Source organism: Lissotriton vulgaris, chromosome 7, assembly GCF_964263255.1.
Source record: "Lissotriton vulgaris chromosome 7, aLisVul1.2, whole genome shotgun sequence".
NCBI lineage: Eukaryota > Metazoa > Chordata > Amphibia > Caudata > Salamandridae > Lissotriton > Lissotriton vulgaris.
In genome coordinates, this window is record NC_141695.1 from 1,666,199,385 (window position 1) to 1,666,211,933 (window position 12,549).

The 12,549-nt window shown below is 45.7% G+C and overlaps 1 protein-coding gene across 1 annotated transcript in view; it reads right to left on the bottom strand.

Annotated features, from left to right (window-relative positions):
• The window catches only part of KIF3B (kinesin family member 3B), a 105,689-nt gene extending 96,415 nt beyond the window's left edge, over window positions 1–9,274 (bottom strand). The window contains exon 1 of the mRNA XM_086932671.1: window positions 8,899–9,274. The gene's annotated coding sequence lies outside the window, so the exon portion shown is untranslated. The remainder of the gene's footprint in view (window positions 1–8,898) is intronic.
• Between the last annotated feature and the right edge of the window lie 3,275 nt (window positions 9,275–12,549).

Below are 12,549 nucleotides of genomic sequence, written 5' to 3' on the forward strand. Positions count from 1 at the left end.
TCCTGGAGGGTTTGTTCAGTTTTGTAAATGCTCCATTATCCTTAGGTTATGTATTAATGGGTCCATATTTTGTCAAACATCTTACTTGTTCCCTGAATATCATGTGTCACTTGTTTGACCGCCAATGTGTGCAACAGCAAAGCCCTCCACTGTGCTTCTGGTAGAACCTTCTCTTTTTTCATACTCCTTTTCCATGTCACCTAACAGACATTCACCCAGAACCTTTTTCCTCTCTATGGTAAGAATTGTGGTCTATAGTGTATACAGGGGAAAGGGGCTTCAAATTTAGTACAGTAAGTCTTAATTGCCAGTTTGTTTCATATCTCCAGCAAGGCCTTACCAAGTGGTATAGATTCTAGGTGTAGAATCTTTCCCAAGCCATAGAATATCCCAAAGGGTGAATCCCCCTAGTGCATATGCAGCTAGTGCTCTTCAGTCTCTTTAACCAACCTTTCAACCACAGAATGGTTAAACTGTCACACTGCTGCAGGAGGGGATGATTCTCGTTCTATAATAAAGACCATAACATACAACTGCAGAAACGAATTAGTATTGAGCCCTTTTGAACTTAATATGTATATGTTCTGATGTGTGCCAAAGGTTCGACAACTAAGGCAAAGAGGACTTGTTTCTCTGTACAGCTGCAGTTTCTCTTTTGATGCCCCATTTACCCCAACTCGAGTGAAGTTTTGTAGTTTGCAGCTATCCAGTTCTTTGTTCTCCCACCTAGGTCTATTTTAGATAGAAAAGCCTTCAAAACTCTCAGTTCACGCTATCAAATGCTTGTCACCATTCTGTCTCGCAAAACCCACTTGATCTGGTTCCACCAAAGCTGGGAGGATACTTGCCTATTGCTCTGTTTCTTAGTCCTCGCCTGGCAGTGCCATTGTGCTGCACTAAGCAGGGCCCTGGAGCACTGCCCCGGTCGTCTTCGGTTCTCAAGCTTGGCCGGGTCAGTGCTATTTCCAGCTAATGATCCCCCTAGGCACAATTCAACAGATTGACTGCAAGAGACATCAGTCACCCTTCTTGCAGCCTCCTTTTTCTGTTGACTGTGTTGGCAGAGTTAGGCCCCCCACAGTTTAGTGCTTTTTGTACCTCATCGGACCGCAGTGCTGGAGGCGGCCCAAAGAGTCCCAGCACTCTGGCATTTCGCTAGCTGAATCGTTGCCGACTCAGGGCTTCATGGTTCTCACACTTTACCCCCGCCTTCTCAGGCCATTGGGAAGGTGTCAGATCTTCCTCATCGCTCCTCAAAGTGTATCTTGTGGGGTCCTGTCGAGGACAACTTCAGCTTCACGCAGCAGCCTTCTTGGGTGGAAGATCCAATCTACCCTCTTAACACAGGTTAAAGTACTCACAAAAAGACTGGCCAATTTCCCGATGGCGCAAACTAGCATGTTCCTACTTCAAGACCAGGTCGTAGAGGCACAAAATCGGTCATCTTAATGCTCTGGCCTTGGCAGAGAGACTACAAGTTCTACTAGAAATTCTTCATAGCGATTTCAAAAAAATCTTTTAATAATGTCACTGGAGCTATATGTTCGTGCTCCTGAGCAACAGAATCTGAGCCCAATCTTTTTCGCCTCCACCCAGTTACAATATACGAAGCGAAGGTGCGCATAAATAACTACTTCACAATAGTGTGGGGTACATGGCAGTTGCATACAGAACAAAAGAAGAACTAGAAGGTCTGAATGCAAAAAAGCTAAGTCCTCAGGGTCCTCAATGAAAACTACGCACTTGGATTGCACTGAACCAGACCAGAGTGGTCAATAGACACTAGGTGTAAAGTAGAGATCCTATCAGCCCACCCTCTTGGCGGAGCCTCGTCATGTAGGACATCTAGAACCAAGTTGGTGTATCCATGCCCAGATGAATTGGCTAGATATCACGCAATTATGATCCGCAAGATGAAAGTGTCCATGCCACTGGCGGTGCTGGTACAGTGCAGTGCAGTGAAAAAAGTGAGTGAGTGATTATAAAATGACGGTCAAGGCAAAAAAGCAAAATCCCTTTATTATTATTCACCTGGACGTCAGATTAAAAGAAGGTGCATAACAGTGTGAAAAAAATCACTGTCTACTTTGCTGTGTGGTTGATAAGGCCAACATGTTTCTGCCATCAGGTGAAACTACACCGGCATTCTTCAGGGCCACTAGTATGAAAATTGCTACTGCAAAGATACACTCTAGTAATAGTGCAAAACAAAGTGAAATGACAAACCAAAATCAGTCTGTTAGAGATACAATGTGGTCAATTGGACCATCCTACCGTATCCTCTTGGACCATGTGATGATAGAGGATGCAGTCCCAGCAATGTGTGGGAGTCGAGCCTCACCTCACCCGGCAACTATTACTTTTGCTTTTTTGCCTTGACCGTCATTTTATAATCACTCACTCACTTTTTTCACTGCACTGCACTGTACCAGCACCGCCAGTGGCATGGACACTTTCATCTTGCAGATCATAATTGCGTGATATCTAGCCAATTCATCTGGGCATGGATACACCAACTTGGTTCTAGATGTCCTACATGACGAGGCTCCGCCAAGAGGGTGGGCTGATAGGATCTCTACTTTACACCTAGTGTCTATTGACCACTCTGGTCTGGTTCAGTGCAATCCAAGTGCGTAGTTTTCATTGAGGACCCTGAGGACTTAGCTTTTTTGCATTCAGACCTTCTAGTTCTTCTTTTGTTCTGTATAGTTCTAATGGGGGGATCTCGGAGCTTAGATGGTCTTTAAATATATTCCCCTTGACCCTCCCTAAATAGTTGTTTTTTCTGTACATGGCAGTTGCCCATCACTGCTTTTATTTGTTATGGCAATTAAGGTGCTGGCAGAAATGATTAGGTCCAACATTGGTATTACAAGCTTTAGATATGACCCAGGGAGGAAGACAAGTATTGCTATATGCAGACTACCTCCGATATCTTGTTGACCCAGAGAGAAATGGATGAAGTGTAATGCAGTTATTGAATACGTTTGGATTGTTTGCCGAGCTAAGAGTCAACAGCACAAAGTCCAGTATATATTCAGAGGGCAATGGAGGGGAGTTGGGCGACTGAGAGGAGCACTAGCAATTGAGGCTTGCACAGGGTGGAATAGGAGTGCTAATTTCAGGTACAGGCATGTGCGAGGGCCTTCTGGTGGTAATGATGGACATGTTGAATCTTGGTAATGAGTCAAAATAATCACTTTCCCTAGAGTGCTTTGTCCTTCAAAATATTCTCCACAAAGTAACAGATTAGTTCTCTAGGTACCTAACTTACTTCCTTTTTCTGAAGTAACCAGAGGCGAAGAGAGAGCATGTTGCATGACACCCTCCGATCCGGGACTTGGTAAGGTGTTTTTTTTCTCACATTACCATGCATTTCCCTTGCGGTGATTAATGATTGCATTTTTTACACCAAGAGGGACTCATCATACAGTGCCAAACACAGGGTATATGAGGGCACCTGCTGCTTCCATATACCCTGTTTTTGTGTGGGACGGCTTCTACCTGGCATGTCACCATCCACATAAGAGTGTTTAGGGTGGTGTATGACTCCCTCGGGTAGGCTAAGAAAGTGATGCACCAAACTCCGCTGTGGAATTCACATTGCTACCACGGATGGCAGCTCTGCTGGGTTTGCTGGATGCAACAAACAGGAGGTAACCATGCTAAAGGACCTGGCCACAAACAAAAACATGAAAAACACTGCCACCTCTCATGGAAGAATTTGGATTACTTAATCCCAGTTGTAGGAAAGTAGGATCTGCTTTTATGGTTACCCCCCACTTTGCCTGGTATTCTGCTGTTTCTGACTAGCCTGACTGGGATAATGCTAATAAGGACCCCTGTCTCTGTGCTTTCTCCCTTAAATTGGTTATGGTGAGTACTTGGGTACATCCCAGATTGGCTACTGGTGTACCCTTATAAGTCCCTAGTATATGGTACTGAGGTACCCAGGGCATAGGTACACCAGGGGCCTTCCATGGGCTGCAGCATGTACTAAGCCACCCTTGAGAGACCACTCAAACTGTGACTACAGGACTGCCATTGCAGCCTGTGTAAGCTGGTGCTACCACCACTTACAACAGATTTAAGTTTCTTATATCTGAGGTCACTGCAGTTTAAATCTATAAGTCACCCCCAAGGCAGGCCTTTCAATCCTGAAGGCAGGGTGCTCGGTTCTAAGTGTGAGGGTGCCCCTGCATGAGCAATGCAACCCTACAACTTTCAGAGTCTATTCTCGCCGGTTGCAAGTACATCAGCTATTACGATACAGAGTGGCCATGCGTCATTACACAAAGACCATCTCTAAACTGGCTTGAACTAACCCGGTTGTGTTTGGTATCAAACATGTTGGAATCAAACCACCACACCGTAAATTGTGTGGGAGGTATGATTCCATGCACTGTAAAGCTCTTCTGGGAGGCCCTCAGTGCTCCCGGTACCAGTCTTCTAGACCCAGACAGCAAACTATGGCTGCTGCCAACAGAGAAACGATTATGCTTTCCGGTTGCTGAGCCAAGCCCAACAAATAAACATAGAGGGGCTTTGTTCAACTGTCATTCAAGGTCTGCTTCGGCCCACCACAGTACACAACATGAGGGCATCCCTACTTCAGTAATTGGCTTTCTTGTGTAGTGAGTGACAGCCTTTTGGCTGACCACAAGTGCACATCAGCCTAATAAGAGGGTAATTCAGTGCTAGGGATGGTAGGCCAATATTTTACCTTGCTATTGTTTTTTCCCCATTCTTTATCATTTCTTTGTCTTCCTTGTGTTTAAACTAGGTCTTTAACAAATAAATGAATCCGCTAAATGGACACCTATACAAGCCATAACACTTATATCACTTCGTGAATACTCTAATTGTTTATTTCCCAAATTACACGCAGGATAAACTTTCTGGAGGCTCATACTAAGAGTCCTCTTCTGTAGGATCATCATCCAATTAGATGGGTGCAATAACATGTATTTCTTCGACACCATACATCTTACATTTGAGAAAGGTCTCAATCAGTACAAATGTTATCACAAGTTTCCTTAAATTTCCTTTCTTCTGAGATCGCAGCAACGCGCAACGGGTAAGCTAGTATTAACTAAAACCACATTGCAGATATATAGTTCAGGAGCTTATCTCCTTTCAGGTTACCACCTAAAGGCTCTCAAAAAATAAATAAAATAAAGATTAACCCAACTCGTTTACAAGCTGCACATTATAAGTTCAGGTATTTGTAAAGAGAAGAACATCTTTCTAATTCTAATTAATTCTAGCTAAGAAAATACAAAAAGTAGGAGACAACTTAGGCTTCATACATGGCCATTTCTGAAAATATTCAGTTGCCCTAAGCAGTGGGGGGGGGGGGTGGGGGGGGGTGGGGGGTATATTAAATACCAGGAATTAAAACAGACCCCACAAACGACGCCCACTGTTATTACACATCAAACTCAACGCTAAAAATTGGTTGCTGCTTCAGTTCCCTTTCAGCATCTTCACTTCCTTCAATATCCAGAAAAAAATTTACGTTTTGTGATACTTGCACACCACCAAGGTCTATGTTGCACTTCATGGCCGGAGACTTACACTGTTGCTGACAAGCTGCAGATTCAGGTAAATCTCAACAAAGGACCAGAGTTCGTAATACTGCAGATTCACAAGCACACACACTAACTTTCTAGACTTAAGTTCACCTTTATCCCCACCTACATCATCTCTTTTCTCTAATGATTAGTGTAACCAAATGTCCCGGATTCCCCGGACAGTGCCAGTTTACCGAGGGCTCTACAGGCATCTCAGCACTTTTATTCATTTTTAGGTCTCGCATGACGTTAGCAGCACGCATGCGCTGCCCTCACCATGCGTGGGTTTCTTGGAATCAATACAGTTCCAGAATTCATGTCTCTGCTTCGACTGCATTTTTGGTTGGTGCCCCTCATGGATTATGTAGAATGTAGTGTGATAATTGAAACTGAGGTTTTTTAGTCCCTCCTGGTTGCCACCCTGTCTGCATTTTGCCCCGCCCACCGGGATTGGATTGTTTACTTGCGGCGGCAGACAATGTCTCTTAATTAGCTGCTAAGCACTTTTTTTCCGTAGTGCAGCGTTTGCCTTCAACAATAGCTGACACGCCTTTCATTTCTCTTTTTAGTTTCTGGCGCGGCTTGTTGTAATATGGGCAGGATCGAGCACGTTTCAGCATTTTTTTTTACTATTGTAAGTGCCTGGCATCATTGGCGTGAGTCTCCCTTCCATTTGACGGATTGCCTCCTCTGTTTTGATGTGCTTTTGCTGGATTTATGCTTTGGGCACTGTGCCACTGCTAATCAGTACCACAGTGCAAGTGCTCCCTATGTTAAATTGATGTACTAATTGGTTTTTCCATGACGGGGTTATTTGATTTATCTGTCAGCCCCTAGTACAGTGCACCATGTGTGCCCAGTACTGCAAGCCCACCAAATGCGGTTGGTGGGCTTGCAGTACTGGTTGTGCCACACACAGAAGCAGCTTGTAAAGTGGGTCTAAGGCCTGCCATTGCAAGGCCTGTGTGCAGTCTAGCACTGCCATGTCGACTTGGCCAAGTGCACCCACTTGCCAGACTATAAACCTTCCCTTTGCTTCATATTAGACACCCCTATGGTAGGCCCAAGGGCCGGGTGCATTGTAAGTATAAGGTAGGACATGCTCTGATTTGTGTAGCATGTTCTAATAGTGAATTACAGCCATTTTCGTGTTTCACTATTGAAGGCTATCTGTTCTCATAGGCCAGAATAGGCAGTTAGATTATTACATTCTTATAATCCTAACCGACTCAGGGAACATGGTAGAAATTCGAATTTAGTATGCCTGAACTCAGAATAATAAAATACATCTGTTAGTAAAGTTTATTTTAAAATTCTGTATTTGCAAATACCACTTTTAGAAAGCAGGTGTTTGCTTGCCTGACCATTTGAGCCTGCCGCTGCTGGGTTGTGTATTTCTTGTCTGGGTTTGTGAGTGACAGGGCTGGGGGATCCCAGGAGACAGGCTGGGGCAGCCCGGTAGTGAATAGAGTGAGCTGCATCTAGATGGGAGGGAGGAGTTGCACCTGGGACCAGAATAGGGCTCTGCCTTTCCTCTACAATGCTGGCTCCACACCCTGTGGTTTGTCTGATGTCTCTGCCCTGCACTGTGAAAGGAGAGGAGGAATTATGTCAACAGAGTGCTCCAGAGCTGTATCTTCCCTCCCCTGTGCCGACTCCACCTCCTTTGGGGCAGCTGATGTCTCTGCCCTGCACAGTGAAAGGAAGAAGAGAGTCATGTAAACAAAGTGCTCAGGAACTGGTTTGGACCAGGCAGAGGACTCTCTGCCTTCAGAAAACAAAGGATTTTGGGGTATAAATATTGGGACCCTGATCCCAAGAAATTATATCACTTCTGGAACAAGAAACCTTTCTGGCAAAGAGAAGAACCAGGGAAGCTGCAGGAGTTTGGACTTCCCCTCTGCCAGTATGCTGTTTGCTGGGTTGGCCTGCAGTGGTTGCTTTATTGCCAAGGGAAAGGAGAAGGAACTTTATAAGGACTTTCATCTACAGAATATTCTCCAAAGGCTTGAACTGTGCTTGCCTCCTGCTGAAGTCTCAGGGACAAAAGACTTCACCCCCAGCTCCCTCCTCAATTTCCTTGCTGTGAATTCCGACTCCAGACACTTGCGTGCCGCTGGGAGTTGGAAGCGCGACGCATCGAGACGAAGTGTGTCGCCGCCGCAGCTGAAATCGTCGCATCGCCGGATAAGCGAGCCTTCGCCGCATCTCCCTGGAAGCGTGTGTTCATCGAAGCTGCCTGCTGTCGCATCACCGGAGAAGCGTGTCGCAGGGCCTGTCGCGACTCCAAAGTACAGAGTCGTCGCAAGGCTGTCATCGCATCGTTGCATCAAGGGCGCAACCTTCTTGCATTGCAACCGGATCGCAGCAAGGCGCCATCTTGCGCACCCCAACAGGCCCGCAAGCCGAGAATCTACGCATCACCACCGCATCGGTAAGGCTCACAACGAGTCCCTTACTCCACGACCCGCCCTCCCTCAACCAGGCATACCCTCCCGCCCAAAGCCAACCAGGTATCCCATTCTGCTTTCTAGTAGCGCAAGAAAGCAGTGTGGCAACACCACTCCGCCCAAATGGAGAAGCCGCCCCTGTTAAATAAGCTAACTTATGGGGTCTCTGACAAAAGGCCACAAGCTATGGGGAAACAGTACGCAAAACGCTACCCGCGATGTGCTCCTCAGGTGAACACCAAATCATCACAAGTCAATCTAAATATCAATAACTTTGTTGTTTACTTACAATTCATATTGAAGGTTTTTCTTGTTAAACTCAGATTTCGACATCTGCATGGAATAAAAATTAGAAAACGAAGCGCAAAAATAGGTTGAATTTACACTTGTAAATCCGTATCGTGAGCCACAGAATAAGGATTTCTGTTGATGTTTGAGTGATTGATAGCCCATGCACAACAAGACAATTGGAGCTTACTGTCATCCGAGTGTGAACTGATAACAATAGAAACATCAAAATGAAATTGTGATTTAGCAGGTTTGCTGAACAATATTAAACTGCACAGTCCACAAAGGTATATCAGAAAGAGGAGAAATTCTACTAAAGTTAAGCAATTCACTTGCAAATTAAAAAGAGTGGTTGGATGGAGAGGTCCACGTAATGTTTTGGATAACTCATATCTGATCTGCCCCAAGTCCACGAAATAAGTCAAAATACTCTGTAAACCACATGATGAAACTTTAAATGGTAAACAGTTAAGACAGCGCACATGCCATTTACTCATTTTTACTTCCACCCCATTCTTTTCTCACAATATCGAAAACCTCTGAACTGGCTATAGGGAAACATGTAGACACCATTAATAAATACTCACACACAGTTCTTACTCTGTCGGATTCTCTAGTCTTTTACTGTTGCCGCCTGAAAGAATTACTGTTCAGCTTTGATATTACTTTCACAGCCATAGTGTTGCTCAAGGTCATGGCTCGCGATTCTTTAGTTGGGATTGTTGCAGGTGGTGCTGAAATGCTTGTTTGCCGCACGGCCTATGTAGCTATTTGTATCACCGCTTCACCACCTTCTGCCATCAAACGTTTACCTGCCCGGGAATTCGCCTTCCCCGGTAGGGTGCCCAACCGTCCGTATATTTCACGGACAATCCGTAATTTCGGCTGTCTGTCCGTTGTCCGTGAAGGTTTCTTTAACGGACGCCATTTGTCCGTGATTTTACCTGCTGTTGGGTGACCAATGGTTGGGCCAATCATGTGCCTTTCTATCACCAACCGTTGCTCCAATCGTTGCTATGGAGAACAAACAAAGCGATCTAGGATTGGCTTGAAAGCCATCAGCCAATCCTAGAGCTTGTTGGTACACTGCAGGAGTGTTTTCATTGGCCCTGATGTCGGGCCAATGAGAACAGCTACGGTACTTCCGGACATGCATTGCACGTTTGAGCCTTAGCTTATTCATTTTAGGAGGAAGAGAGACCCAGACCAGAATTACCAGTCTGCCGCGGACCTGCAGTTTCCCAGCAAACACCTTCTCATTCCGATTTGGTGATCGATAAATTCAGTTGCTTCAGCTTGTTGCTTTCTTTGCCTCATGAAGCGTGTTGCGCACTCTCTCCGGTTACCAGAGACTGAGGTATAGTCTTCTGAAGGGGAATCAATCACGGTGTTTGTGAAATCTACACAAGGAAACTTATGTGTTCGAAATGAATCTCAGTGCTGCATTCAAAGTTGTGTCCAGTGGTGAAAAACTTGTTTTGGGGCTGTCTGACTAGAGAGTTTCTCGTCGAGAATAAAACCTGGAAACTTTAATGTATCTTCCGTGAACGGCACAACAGTTCTAAAGAGAGGAAACCCGATTACCACTCATTTTCACTCCTCCACCGCTTAGCCACATGTGGTAAATAAGAAGTCCCAGGTGCAGCTCACTTCATAAATACACATCCCTTCTACAGAGATTACAGTGCCCCTCGTGGTATAAATATTTAAAAGATGTACATTTGGAACACAATTAATAAAAGACAGGTCCATCCTGCAGCTGAAATGGACTCGTGCCTTGCCATAATGTTAATATTAACTACTTTCAGTCATAAACACTGTCGGACATACTTCCTGACTCATGTAAACTTATTAGAGATACGTGCATGTATTCCCTGGAGAGATTCCCATGGGAGGGATGAGACATTGACGGTCGTTCGTCCACTATCTTTACAAGATTTCGTTAATGGGTTGCTCTCAATTATGTAACTTGCAAAGCATTAATATGTGTGATTAGGACAACACTGTTTTATAAGCTGTCCTTAAAAGGTCTACTACAATGTATTGGGACTTGGACTTAACTTTATACAGTGGGTCCGACTATTGTATACCTGCCTGATCGCCCAAGTCGTGGTGAATAAACACACCTCCAGACAGTTTCAGTTAGGAAGGGTAACCAGTCAGGCGTGTTCCCTATCGACCTTAATCTTTGCCCTGGTCCGTGGTCAGAAGTGGACGGAGAATCATAATCATTGCATTTCGCTATACGCGTATGATATTCTCTTATACATGGCCTCACCATCATGGACTCTCCGCCGGGTCCTTCACATTTTTCATATATTTGGCTCCCATTCAGGGTACACTATCAACTGGACCAAGTCTCAATTATATGTACTGTGGGGGGCGCCACCTTGCACTCCAAGAGGGTATGATATCCCTGGGGCATCAAAGGGCTTCCGCTTTATGCCAATATATATCATGACAGACCCAGCCCAATGTTATGAGGCAAACTTGCTCTAACCCTTTGCACATTTCCGCGCTGATGTCAAGCATTGGCACTCTCTTCCCCTGACTCTCCTGGGATGGGCAGCACTTTTCAAGATGCTGTCATTACCGCGGTTCCTTTATCCGTTACAGACCTCCCCAGTTAACATCCCCTACACTTACTTCACCAATTTTGAGAGTGCCGTACGTGCTCTGCTGTGGGATGTCTGGGCACAACGGATCACCATGAAAAAACTTACAGCAGGATGGTACGATGGGGGCATTGTATTACCTGATATTATGATCTACTATCAGGCGTCCCAGCTGGTAGTGGTCAACAGATGGGCAAATGGGAATCATGACAAACCGAACTTCAGCACGGACTGGTGGCTTATGGGACAGGGCGGTTACAACAGGGTATTGTACACAAACCCCCGGAAGCTAAGCCTGACACAGCACGCACAATCGAAACATGCCATAGGGTGAATAGGCAACTGGGTTGGCATAATAAAATTACACCCGCTACTCTGGTAGCCTGATCTCTTGGGTTGACTGAGTATATGTCCCGGTTTTGACAAGTGGGATTCGATTGGCATTTCAACGTTGGGGGACGTATGAAACTCTGGGAGACTAGCCACATTGCGAACCTTCAGCATAAATACCACCTTGCACAGACTGAAGCCTTTTGATATTTACAGATCAGCCACGCAATCCAGGCGGTGCTGCCCAGGCGTGACCCTTTCCCCAAGGCCTCCCCACTGGAAGATAGACTATTGCTTGAACCCATGCACAAAAAAGCCATATTCCTTGCGTATGAGAAATTAATAAACAACCATCCGGACCCCTTAGTGCGTCTGCAGCAACAATGGAGGCAGACATTGGGGTACTCGCGGACGACGACTGACGTGAGGTCTTAGCTTCCCCCAGAGAGGTGGCTATCCCCATGAGACTCGAAATGGTCCAGACGATGACCCTACATTGTGCTTTCGTAGCTGCAGGCGTCTTAGCAAAAATGGGTAGACGGAACCCTTGTGCCTTAGACAATGTCACTAGGAGAGAACATTTTTCCACATTATTTGGGACTGCCCAGCTGTATGATTATATTGAACGCGATCACCAAGCAAATGGAAAGGGCAGCGGGAAAGCCCCTGAACGCCTCCCCGCAACTCTGTCTACTGAACATTTGGCACACCACTGATCTTGCGCAGACAGAGGAAACGTGGGCCTCACTGGGATGGGTCATCGCAAAACGAAACATTGCACAGAAATGGGGGGTGGACTTGTTCCTGATTGTTCGTTACTTGGCGGTGGACATGGACAGGGCCATGATTGCCGAAATAGAAGTCTTCAAAACACGGGGTGCCCCAAAAAATGAGATCGCAAGTGGAGGGGGTGGAACAAATACAGGGGGGGGGGGGCATATGCCTATTGCCAACAATTGAATTATGGCTGGAATGAATGAAACAATGTCTTACATTCACCCCAGTACAAAGATCTGGGCCTAAATCCATCGTTTTTTTGCACTCCACACCACCCTAGGTCAGACAATGGCTATATGCAAATCAGCCTTGACCCTGTGCCTCATGGGAACAGTCCAGCCCGAACAACCAAGCCATGTCTTTCCTAGACCGGAATCAAGCATCCAAGGACCGGTTTCTGGCTATCAGCCTTCTTCAACCTGAATAGCTTGACTCCAGTGATGTGGAGAGCCTGGGACTCACGTCTTAGTATACCCAGCCCACTCGGGGTGAAAATTGCAAAAAACACAGTTGATG